We start from the raw sequence: 13,344 nt of genomic DNA on the forward strand, positions 1-13,344 counted from the left end.
GCAATAACATCCAGGCCCAGTTTTTTTCTGATTCTTCCGTGATCTTGAGAATCGCCCAAAAAAACTGGGTCCCAGAATGCAATCAGGTGAAACCCAAACCAAACCTTACATTCCTCGGCTATCTCTACCTTTCTTTTTAGTCATGACCACTCATTTGGTTGACGGATTGCCTTAGATGCGGATCAATGAAATCATAAACATATCAAAGATCATTATCATTGTTGGGGAAGCCAAGTGGTTACAACACTCATCGAGAGTGATATTGAAGTCTTGGTTCAAGAGACGGAAACTGATCCGCTCCTTCTATATGTGTTTGGCATTAAACCAACATTATGCGAGAGAGCACTAAGAAAGTCAAGTGTCATGCGTTCATATGTATGCCATCCCTGATAAATAAAATGATGCAACTCGGCGTTTTCACAAAACAAATTGAAATTTACCTAGCTTAGCGAGTGTTGACTCGCAAGCCCACTTGGATGCTTTAATCTTGCTTGTACTGAGCATTTGAAATTTCTTCTTCGCTTCATGGTTGGTGAAGACGATCCCCTGAGTGAAAATTTGTTGTGGTTGTGCGGCAGACGAACTCGAAGCACCACATACGCGAGTGTACCTTCTCGTAGATATCTACAAAACAATTTTTCAGTCCAATACATAAACAATTCTGATCCTACGGTAGTTACAACATCGTACTCCTCTAAAAACGTCAACAATTCCAAGCCAGACTCAAAGTTGGATAAAAATATGCATTTCTTAGGCATGGCAATGCTAGGCATGTTGTCGGTGTCAAAACCGGCGGATCTCGGGTAGGGGGTCCCGAGCCGTGGATCTTGGATCAATGGGGAACAGGGAACACAGAGACAGTGTTTACCCAGGTTCGGGCCCTCTCAAAGAGGTAAAACCCTATGTCCTGCTTGATTGTATTGATGTGTATATGCTGGTTACATAGTTGATCTAATACGAGATCGAATGAACTAAACCCTAGGTGAGTAGGTTGATGTTCCTCTCCCCTTTACGAATTTGTTAGGACTGAGAGTATATCGACCAGAGATGGATGAATGGGAGATTCAAAAATTCTTTTGAAAGCTTTGAATCAAAACCCAATCACAGCAGCGGAATAGAGTATTGAAGGAAATGGACAGAATCAATCTTCTTCGTCAGAAGCATATTCATCAATAAAAGCATTGACAATAGTACGAACATGATATTTCACAGGTTTAACTACGATGAGAGTAATCCAGCATGCAAACAGATGTAGCAGAATGAGACACAACATGATCGGTACTGAATAAAATGCTAAAGATTGATTTCACAAAAGAATATGAAATACAAGATGGAGGCAACAGAACAAATTGATCAAGTAATCTATCGGCACAGAGCACAAATAACAACTGCTGAAGGAAATGCAGTAGAGTAGAAATGACCAGTGGTGCTCGATGGCGACAGAGAGATTTGGTAGACCAGTTCGCCCTTCTGCCGAAGGGCTACGTCTGGTTGGAGGGGCTGTGACTTAACACAGAAGATAAACTCTCTTCACCCTATTCTCCTTCAACACAGAGTTGATCAGACTCAGGTTGATTTCACTCGTGGTAGATCCTTGTCGGCGATTTCCAAACCTTCGGTCAACCTTCGCAAACCACAATCACTCTTGGTTGTTGAAGATCAGGCTCGGTGAAGACAACAACTCTTCAACACTCAAAGCCAAACCTATCCGTCTAGAGAGTGCGCAGCTCTCAAGAGTAATAGGTACAAGAACTCTCAGTCAGAACTACTGTGATGCTAAACCACTGTTTAAGTTTGGGCTCTTGGTTTTTCTCTTGGTGGATCTTAAACACAAATCACTCAAAGAGGGGTTGCTCAAATCAATCTTCTCATAAATCTAGAGTGGAGCAGCCAACGGACAAAGTTGGAGCGGGGTGGCTATTTATAGCCACAGCCTTCCCAAATGGGAAATGACCATTTTGGACACGAGGTTCAGCCAATGGCCAACCGACACATTCACAACGGTCAGATTTTGGAGCAACGGTAACATTACTTGCGGAACAAGTAATGCTAACTCCTCGGTCCGAGTCAAATCTCGCAGTGAAGATCACAGTCTCTTGCTGGCAAGTATTTGCTTGGAGCACAAAGAAATTTATCTCGCATCTTTCATAGGTTATGGCTAAGCATCACAGTCGATCTTAAGCATCGAGAACCTATACCCCTCTTAATAGTACGGAGGTCCTATGACTCGAAAGAATGAAAGAAGAACGACGAAATGAATACTACGTCTTCATTTTGTCTTCGACTTTCATCGCTGCAGTCAATTTCTTCGGACGACGGTACCAAAACAAAAGCTATGCTTCAGCAGTAAACTTTTGAGGAGTCGTTTTCTTCACATCAATCTTCTCGACTCTATCTCTTCAACAGATATAGCTCGTTCTTCTCTGCAACGCAGATGTGCTTCGGTGAAGTTCCTCGAACTCAGCACCGGAGACAACATTTTCTTCGGTTGTGTATGGAATTTTTCTCTCTGTATGCACTAGCAAACAAATCAGTCCATACCTGTTTCTGTCAACAATCTCCAAAACACAAGGTAGGCAGATATTGCACCAACAATCTCCCCCTTTTTGGACGATTGTTGACAAAACAGATCACATTGAATGATAGATAATGAATGGAATGTAATGTGAAGAATAATAAAGGACGAGAGATAATTACGAAGATAAAATATTCTCCCCCTTAAGATATGCTTCGGATCATGAAGGATCATGTGGGGAAGTGATATTACTCTTCGTATGAGTGTCATTGATCATATCTTGACTGTGAGTTCTTATAATGCACTCAACGGTGTCTGAGTTGATTCCTGTCACAAAATCTTCGAACAAAGTTAGATGTAAGATAATCGATGAGTGAGATGTGACAAGGGTAAATCATGAAGGTTTTCTCAGAACACAGTTTGAATCCACACGAGATGTAGTTTTCCCGCATGTTAGATATTCGATATGATCAACAGGATTAACGTAAGAATATGTTGCTTGGAGTGGATATGCTATGAAGGAAGTTTTCTTTTTCACCCTGCAAGGTTAGAAAAAAATAGCACTCGAGGTACTTCTCCGAATTAATATCATCACATGATGATTTTCTGCTCTTCTCCAATAAGAAGATATGTTTCCCTGTAAGATAAGATGATTGTCGATGATAATCAACCACAGGAAAATCGTTCAATGATACCTTCAGGCAAATAGTGCAAAGCAAATGATATTGCAGGCGGGGGTTATTAACATTACATGATGTTCAAGTGTTTCAGCACCACAGGCGGTGCGATAAGTTCATGAAGCAAATTGTTCGAGGGAAAACCAAATAGCGAAAGAAAACACACCCTGCAAACCCCGATAAACTATCACTCAATGTAGTTCTCCCCCTTTTTGTCAACAAGTGTCAAAAAGGAAAGATAAGACATACGAGGAATTACTCCGTGGGAGAATCTTCTGAATCCGAATTAAAACCACTCGAAGAATCAGAGTCAGAAGAATGCGCAATGGTCGAGGCAGAAGCAGGAGTAGCAGCCTTGGCCTTGGAAGACGTGGAGTGATGAACATCTGGCTTGAAGATGCGAGTACCGGCTGTATCTGCAATTTCATCATCATAATTGACAAAGAGCAGATCCGTTGAGTCAGAACGCTGTGGCAGTACTGGAGTTTGTCTTCGGATGGGCGAAACAGCTAACAAGTCCAGGCAGTCATATTCCTTGAAGAGGTCCTTCTTAGCTAGATCCTTGCGAGAGTAATGCTTCCGCGGCAAGGTCCATGATCGCTTCCTTGCATCCTTCTCATGCAGAAGAATTTGACGAGTGTGATTGTGAATCAGATTCAGCTCAGCCATTAGTTACACCTTTTCCTCTCTATCCATCTTGATGTGTCTATCCAGAGTCTGCTGCGTGCGAATACAAATCTCATAGAGTGATGGATTTTCTTCGTGAGGGATTTCAATCCTGGCTTCCTTAACTTTCGGAGCATTTTCAGATGCAGAAGCATTTACAGCAGCATCAACTGGTTCCTTCCCTTTATGAGTATCCTTCACAATGCACAGAGTGTCACGAACAGGTGGCATGAATATTTTTGGCTCGTATGCCTAGAAGAATTTCTCTTTTGTGAGCTGATCGATTGTGAACATTATCCATGGAGCATAGGGCTTCAATGACTGAGGGCTATGTGCAGCACATGCCAGGTTTCGAATGAAAAAATCAGGAATGTCAAACTTGATTCCCTGAGATATTGCCACAAGAGCATTTCCTATGATGCCTTTGATGGAGTTTGGCCTGTTTGTTGGCGTGACAGTATTGCACAAAATGTGGAATAGTACTTTGTTGTCATAAGCCAACTTCTTCGGATCAACATCAATGCATTCGTCCCCCACCGTGGTGGGATCCATCAGGATGTGGAATTGTGCTTCAGACACTTCCCAGAAATGCATTATGTGCTCTCTATCATTCTCATTCACATCGAGGCAAATTTAGCAGAGCCAGGAAATGATCTGCTGAGCATTTGAATCTCTCTCTGCCAGTCATCCATTCAAGCATCCAAGTTGAGGTATTTCCAATTTCTCCTAAGATGTATAGCATGGCATAGAACTGAAGAATAACTTCCTTGTTCCAGCCATGATTAAAACGCATGAGCCCCTTTAGAAGAGCATGTTCAATATGATCAATTGCATTAAGGAAGCAAGGCATTTCTTCGAGCTTGGTGAAGTTTAACATCTTATGATTAAAAATTCTGTGCTTGCCAAACAAGATCCGAGCGTAATAGACTGCTTGTTCTTCAGTCCAAAACCTCGGTGATAATGACGTCCTTTCTCCTTCGTATGGGCTGACCCCAAAGAATGCAAGCTTCGAAGAGTGAAGCTGTTCATTGAATGCGGGGCCATTGGGGCCATACTCAGCTGTGAACAACGGAAATGATTCCTGAGCATTTTTCTGAAGTTCTTCCTCACTAATTTCCATTGGATGAACATCTTCAGAGGCTGGCGCATTCTCATCAATGGGCTTCAATGGAGCTAGTGGCCTTACAGCTTTTTCTGAAGAAGATGGCATGGGAGCACTGGTTTGACCTTCATTTTCCTTCATCGGAACTCCTCCGACAGCTTTCTCATTCTCAGGCGCTAGGGCCTTTTCTTTCGGTGAGTTCTCAATAATGTGTTGCAAGACAACTACTTCTGACTCTCAAGTCACAACTTGTTCTCCTTCAGTCTGTTGTGGCAACACCGGTGGGACAAGAGTTTGGTCTTTATCTTCAGGAGCCATGGGCTCTTCAACTTTCTTCTCTTCCTGTTTTGGTTGTGAAGCCAAAGAACTAGGAGCAGGGTCAACCTCCATCTAGGTAGGGGCACCAGATGAGGAGACAGGAGGGATATTTCCTTGGGAAGCAAGTTGCTCCCCCTCAACCTTCTCACCCTCCTTGGTGGATCTGGAGGGTTCAGCTTGAATTTCTTTCAAAGGTGATGATACTGCCTTTTCCATCTCAATCTTTTCATCCACTTTTTCTCCAGGAGCATTTTTCTCGGGCACGACATTCTCTTCTTATGATTTTACTAGATACATATCCACCACATCAGCTTCTTGTTCGACTGAGGTAGGAATGATAACTACCGCAGGATCAGCTTGATGCTCGGTATCTTCCTCGGAACGAGGGGATGGTGGAATCTATTGCAGTGGGACACTTGTGTCAATAGGTGCATCAGTTGATATAGATTGGACACGATGGTCCTTGATCTCTTTTGGCTTGCTGGCTCTTGCCTGAGCTCTCTGGCATTTTTCTTCTTTTTCTCTGTGTCGAGCAAGATCCGCTTGACGCCTAATCTCATCATTCCTACGATTACAAAGCTGAGAAAAATCCATCTTCAGCTTAGAATTCCAATCAATCTTGTTGTTTCTCATGACCATGAGGGCTTTGATGATCTCAAGGATTCCCTTGTTCACGTCTTTTTTTCAGACTCAGATTTGGCTTCCCTCCTCATTTTCTCAAGGAGTTTCTTGTCAGCGACAGCTTGATTGAGTTCTTTGGTGATTTCTCTCAAGTCAGAGAAGTGCTTTGCTACAATCTTGGTAACATCTTCAGGCAGACCCAAACTGCTCAACTCAGCTGGATTTCCATCATAGGAAGCACCTTCAATGATGTCAAATATAAGATCAAAGTCATATTCCTCTGTGGAAGCAGGAACAATTTTCTTCACCTTCTTGGCGGGAGCAACAACTTTTTCATCAGTCAACAGCTTTCTCTTCACAATTGGGGCAGCAAAACCCGAAGGTTTATCTAAAGTAGTGGGAGCAAGCCTTGGTGAAGATCTCACTAGTGGCGATTTCTTTGCTGGAGAGGGAGTTTGGTATGGCTTATCAAGCAGAGCTCTTTGATCATACATGGGAATTTCTTCACCAGCATTATCATCAGAAGAACCATTGGACGATGCAAATGGAACCTTTCTAGATTTACTAGCAATAGACTTCTTCTTCGAGGCTCGAGGAGAAACAGACTTCCTCTTCTTCTATTCTTTTCGGGCAGACGCCCTTTCCTTCTTTTCTAGCACATCTTGTTGAGTCAACTCAACATTTCACTGTTCCACTTGATTTTTCTTTGCGGCTCTGGCCTCACGCTTGGCCTTGGCCTTTTCCCTCTTTGCAACCTCCTCGGGAAAATTAGCAACGGTTTTCAAGGAATTAGCGTGAGCATTCGGAGGCGGTGCTGGCCTTACTTTTTCATCATCCTGCCCAAGACACCCCTCTGCTATGCAGTCATTCCGTGGAGGAGTGAATGCAAACAAAATCTGGTATTTCCTTGGACGTTCTCATAGTTGAACCACTTCTTCGCCCCAATGACGGCGAATCTTTTGCAGCCGGTTGTTCCTTTCCTGAGCTGTTTCTATTCCAGGTGGAGTCTTGTATGTTTCCTGATCAGACATCTCAGCCGCAATATTCCTTTCTCTTCTGCGGCAACCCTTCTTGGGATTTCCATCAGAGAACATGGTTTTGGAGTCTGTGACGAGCTCATCCTCTAGCTGACTCTGAGCCGAGGGAACATCATCATCTTCTTTAGCAGATTTTGATTCAACCTTTTTCTTCGGTGCTTTTGGCGGCTTTGCACATTTTCTTTCAACCACCTTGGCTTTATCAGCTGCACGCGGCTGCTGTGGAATTTCCTCCTCAGACCCAGAGTTCTCATCCGAACTATTTGCCATGACCACTCCTGAGAGAAAAACACAAATTCGAAAGAAAACAGGAGAAGGTCACAAACATGCACAAAAGCATTTTGAGCACAAAACATAATATTTTTAGGAGGAGGCAAGAGATTCGTGGCACACGCTTAGCAAGATATCATCGAGAGAGTTGCCATATGCCCTAGGACAGAATAATAACTCCTCTAACCTTTCGAAGTATAGCTAATGAACCCTAGATCCAGAAGACTGATACGAGGAACAACTACAAACCGTACAAGTCATGTCTTAGTTAATCCTAAGGATCTACTGCAAGAAAAATAAACATGATAAATGGCATCGGGATGAACTGCCCTAGAACAGAAGATGGATAGGGCTAGTCCTAGATCTGTATGCCCTAACTTGGCAATATAGATCGACTACGACAACACGGGAGAGAAGAGTTACCACACTGGCGTGACCAACGGTGACGGAGCTTCACCGGAGCTACACGGCGAGGCCTGTCGTCGACGCTGCTTCAAGCTCGGGCTCGGACGAGAGCGAGAGGAGAGGTTTGAGGCTGAACAGAGAAAGAACTAAGGAAGAAGAAACCTAGAGAGGGGGTTTATATAGCCAGAGGGAGAAACCGCCCACTCCGAAATCTATGACCAAAAAACTCGGGACGTTCCACATTCAAAGGACATGATCACGATCGTGAGATCGTGGGCACGTGTTACCCGTTTCCTGCGAAAATCTCGGTAACTTAACTGGATGCCAAAAGGTTTGATGAAGCGCAAGTGCTAAAACAGATGGAATTTCTAAGTTGATTTCATTCGCGACCAAGGACATCGGAGTGACAACATCTTCGGATCAAGTTGCATGTTTATGATACGGAAAAACGAATAACAACCAGAAAAAGAACTGAAGCGAAATATAAAGCCAAACGAAGGGAAAACACAAACACTTGAAATCAAAACTCAGAAAGAGTAAGCACCAACAATAACAAATCTCAGGGCTTATGATAAGCTTGAGATATCCCTGAGAGAATTCCCTGCAAGAATTGATTAGTACTTCTTCACAATCCACACTCGCGTGGGAGGTGAGGATCTCATTTGCGATGTCTGACTAGGGATGTTTCTTCCGTGAGTCCTGCGAGTCACCTGGGCATCATGATGATAATCATATGAATAGGCATTGAAGTTATTCCTTGATACATGCGTGTAATGATTTGAAGATGTACGCATGAGCTCCTTCTGACGCGGTTCAAGGTGATAATCATTCGAGAATGATACTCGAGTAGATTTGGAATGACAACCTTTCCTCGTCAAGACTTATCCTGCACAGTTAGGTTAGCACTAACTGGCAAGTTTTCAACAATGCACTTCTTCACCCAGATTTGCTTCTTGGGTGCACCTGAACTGTAGTTAGTTCTAGCATATCGAGCGAAAAGCTTACCATTCTGTTGTTTGAAGAGTTTGTAATTTGAGTCATTTGACTCGTCAGTATCAACAGGAATGGGTGAAAGATAACCAGTAAGAGTTTCAGGTTCGAGGGTTTTACTCTTTGCATGAACCCAAGTTGTTCGAGGATATTTCTCGGGAGTTGTCGGAGTAATTGGCCACGGATACCCCGAAGACGGCAAGACAATATTTCCAGACATCAGGGCTAGCAAAGCCCCCCAGTCCGACTGCCCGGCCGCTCCTGCCGGCTCCCCGTCCGACTGCTCTGCCTGGCCGGCTGCCGGCTGCCGACTGCGCCAACCAGCCGGCTGCCGACTGCAGCCCAACTCGACACCGACAAGACACCGAAAAGACATCGACAAGACAGCCACACCGCGGCCATGCCTGGCCACTATTGCTGCATAGGCGTACACTATTCATCCATCACCATCAACAGTGTGCAGTACCATCAATAGTGTAACTTGTCCCCTGGGCACTAGTATATAAAGTGCCCAGGGGAGCAAGCCATCGGGCGATGGCCACAAGGCCTCACACAGGCTAGCCAGCTATATATAGCTAGCAACCATCCATCCATGGGGCGGCGAGAATGGCTCCCTGGGCACTCCCACGGCCATGCCTGGCCATAAGAACATGCATGCTCACTCCGGCCATACACATATACAGAGTCAGAGGCCCGTGGCACTGATCCCAGATACAGCTCCAGGAGCACTTTGTATTGCCCAATGTACACCCCAGATATATACTCAGACATGCAGGAGTAGGGGTATTATCTCTCTGGAGAGCCCCGAACCTGGGTAAACTAGCGCGTGCTACTCGCATACCCGCTCCCGGTCCTATCAGCAGCAGTCTTACCCTCACACAAAGCCCTTGTGGCATCTGTCGCCTCACACCCCCCGTGAGAATACCACGACAGGAGTCCAATAGGATCCATCCACATTGAGTTTCTTTTCGAAACCTAGTCCTTCCTTCTGAGGATTTTTGTTTAGTATGGACTTCTTGAGCACATCACATAGGGTTTGATGCCCTTTCAGGCTCCTCAGCATACCAGTCTGAAGTAAGCCCGTTAACCTGCAATTTTCTCCAGTAATAGCAGCAAAATCCTCGAAAGAGGGGTTAGTAGTACCAATTTCAGGCGTAGCAATGTTCTCTATGATAGCATTAGAGTTTCAGCATGAGAATCTGCATTGCTACATTCTAGGCATTTCAAGCAAGGAGGAACAAAGTCATCAGGTAATCGAACGGATTGCTCGGTAAAGAGAGAAGCTTTTTCTAATACCAGCTCGTTATGAGATTCTTTCAGTGACACGAGTTCTCATTTGATATATTCTCGTAGTCAACTATAAGTGAATCATATCGATTGGAAAGATCATCAATAGTTGAGGAAAAAGCATCTTGCTCTTCGATCAACTTTTGATTCTTCTCCATCTCTTGGACCACTAATCCTTCGGTTTTCCTGATATTTCTCTCAAGCCAACTTGGCATATGAGATATATTCAGGTGAATATTCGTTCATGGACTTTTGGTGTTTTGCAGATACCTGATCTTTTGATGATTTTGCCATAAGGCAGAAGGCAATTGGTTCATCATCACTTGAATCATCACCACTTGGCGCATTATCATCAGCATCTGATTCACTGAGATCCTTCGATGATTCAATGGCGACTTATGCATTGCTTCTTCCAATCCTTTTGTAGAATTCTTCATCATTTGAATCAGTATTTGTTGTCTCTTCTTCAGAGTCAGGAGTCAGGTTGGTACATGCTCTATTCAGCTGAGAGATTTTCTTCATGTTGGAATCAATGATTGCTCTGGCATTTATGTTAGTGACTGGTCTCGTCGAAGAAGATGAAGTGGGTTCCTTTTTCTTTGAGAGCTTAGTGTGATGATCCATTCGAGCTATACCATTGGAGTGGAGATGTTTCCAATGATTACTAGGTGCTTCATCCCAGCAAGGACAATCTGCTATGACATGACCGAATTGTTTGCATTTGAAACACTTCATTTCTTTTGGAGGTAACTGTCTTGAGGATTCAGGCACTTCATCTTCATCATCATTCACAAGGTACAAGTCTTCTGAGTTCACTCAGCCATTGTGTGAGCATTTCCAATTCTCTTGTGATAGTGTGTTGATTCTCAACAGCTTCTTCTTCCTGAGAGTTGCCATAGTGAGAGAGGATTTCTCCTTCACCTTCTGAAGAAGATTCTTGATCTGCATTTTCCAATTCCATCTTTTCTTCATAAGTTGATAGTAGTGTCATGATCTCAACATAGTGAGTCTCTTCATAGTCTGGTCTTTGTTTGATTTCGGCTATAATAGGTTTGAAGGATTCATCAAGTGCACTCAATAGCTTGTTTACCACATCTTTATCGGCGACATCGGTTACTCCTCATTGGCGAAGTCTTTCAACAATGTCTGTCAGCCTATCCGTGAGTTCCATCACATTTTCCTTTAGAAGACTTCTGAACCCAGTGAACATGGCGTGAACCATTTGAGTGTGAGAATCTGTTCTGGAGATAAATTCTTCCTGAACATTTTTAATAGCATCACAGAGTAGCTTTGTTGTGTCAAGGTTTCGGAACTGAATGAACACGTTCTTTGAGATACTTGCACAGATGATATCTCTTGCTTGTGCATCCAGACGCATCATAGCCTTGTTGTCAGAAGATGGAGCATCAGGGTGTTGAATGGTGTAACCATCTTCTACAATCTGCCATACATCATAGTCGATAGCTTGAATTATAATTCTCATCTATTCCTTCTAGTACAGATAGTCATTTCCATCAAAGATAGGAAATCTTTCAGAGTGCGAGGATCTACCTGCATATGACATACTCAAAAACTCCAAGGACATTAGACCTTTAATAAACAGAGACAGGGAGTACCAGCTCTGATACCAATTGTTAGGATCGAGAGTATATCGACCAGAGTGGGGATGAATGGGAGATTCAAAATTTCTTTTGAAAGCTTTGAATCAAAACCCAATCACAGCAGCTGAATAGAGTATTGAAGGAAATGGACAGAATCAATCTTCTTCGTCAGAAGCATATTCATCAATAAAAGCATTGACAATAGTACGAACATGATAAATCACAGGTTTAACTACGATGAGAGTAACCCAGCATGCAAATAGATGTAGCAGAATGAGAGACAACATGATCGGTACTGAATAAAATGCTAAAGATTGATTTCACAAAAGAATATGAAAAACATGATGGAGGCAACAGAACAAATTGATCAAGTAATCTATCGGCACAGAGCACGAATAGTAACTGCTGAAGGAAATGCAGTAGAGTAGAAATGACCAGTGGTGCTCGATGGCGACAGAGAGATTTGGTAGACCAGTTCACCCTTCTGCCAAAATGCTACATCTGGTTGGAGGGGTTGTGACTTAACACAGAAGATAAACTCTCTTCACCCTATTCTCCTTCAACGCAGAGCTGATCAGACTCAGGTTGATTTCACTCATGGTAGATCCTTGTTGGTGATCTCCAAACTTTCGGTCAACCTTCGCAAACCACAATCACTCTTGGTTGCTGAAGACCAGGCTCGGTGAAGACAACAACTCTTCAACACTCAAAGCCAAACCTATCCATCTAGAGAGTTCGCAGCTCTCAAGAGTAAAAGGTACAAGAACTCTCACTTAGAACTACTGTGATGCTAAACCACTATCTAAGTTTGGGCTCTTGTTTTTTCTCGGTGGGTCTTAAACTCAAATCACTCGGAGAGGGGTTGCTCAAATCAATCTTCTCAGAAATCTCAAGCGGAGCAGCTAACGGACAAAGTTGGAGCGGGGTGGCTATTTATAGCCGCAGCCTTCCCAGACGGGAAATGAGCATTTTGGACACGAGGTTCAGCCAATGGCCAACCGACACGTTCACAACGGTCGGATTTTGGAGCAACGGTAACATTACTTGAGGAACAAGTAATGCTAACTCCTCGGTCCGAGTCAAATCTCTCATAGCGAAAAGATCACAGTCCCTTGCTGGCAAGTATTTGCTCGGAGCACAAAGAGATTTCTCTCACAATTTTTATAGGTTATGGCTAAGCATCATAGTCGATCTTAAGCATCGAGAACCTATCACTGGTACGCGCCGGTGCTATACAAATGGTTTTTAACCCCTTTCCGCGACGACATTTGGAAGCATCGCCAAGTGAGTGTGGGCGATAGGGGGCCCATTCCCACACGACCCAGAAACCGTCGGGGATAGGGAGCCTTGATGCATACAGTTGTCCCTATATAATCGTTTCCGATATCTCGAATATCCCAAACGCTTCATCGTTGCTACTCGTTTGTGCTCGCATTGCCATCACAGTCAGAGTTTTGTGGTTTTACCTAAAACTAGGCAGATTCCAGGCACGTACCAAACTGGCTCTACGTTTACGATGCCTGGCACATCAGAAACAGTTCATGATTATAAACCGTGTACGATAGGTAGACAATCACACACATTTAGTTTTCGTGCATCGTATGTGATAGTGTCTGACATCGCACACGCTTTGCAAACGACAACTGTGTGCATTGTTACACACGTTTCCTCCTCGTGAACCGTGTTGAATTATGATGTATATCGCACACGCTGTGCTTTATTAACCGTGTGTGCCGTAATGACCCGCACACCATAATTTCGCCCTAATTTAATTGCTGCTATTTAAAGTTGTACCTAGTTTAAACTTGAAAGTAGGCTATAGCTTTATTCGTATCCATCAGGTTGAAACAAGCAA

This window comes from Triticum aestivum, chromosome 7D, assembly GCF_018294505.1.
Source record: "Triticum aestivum cultivar Chinese Spring chromosome 7D, IWGSC CS RefSeq v2.1, whole genome shotgun sequence".
NCBI lineage: Eukaryota > Viridiplantae > Streptophyta > Magnoliopsida > Poales > Poaceae > Triticum > Triticum aestivum.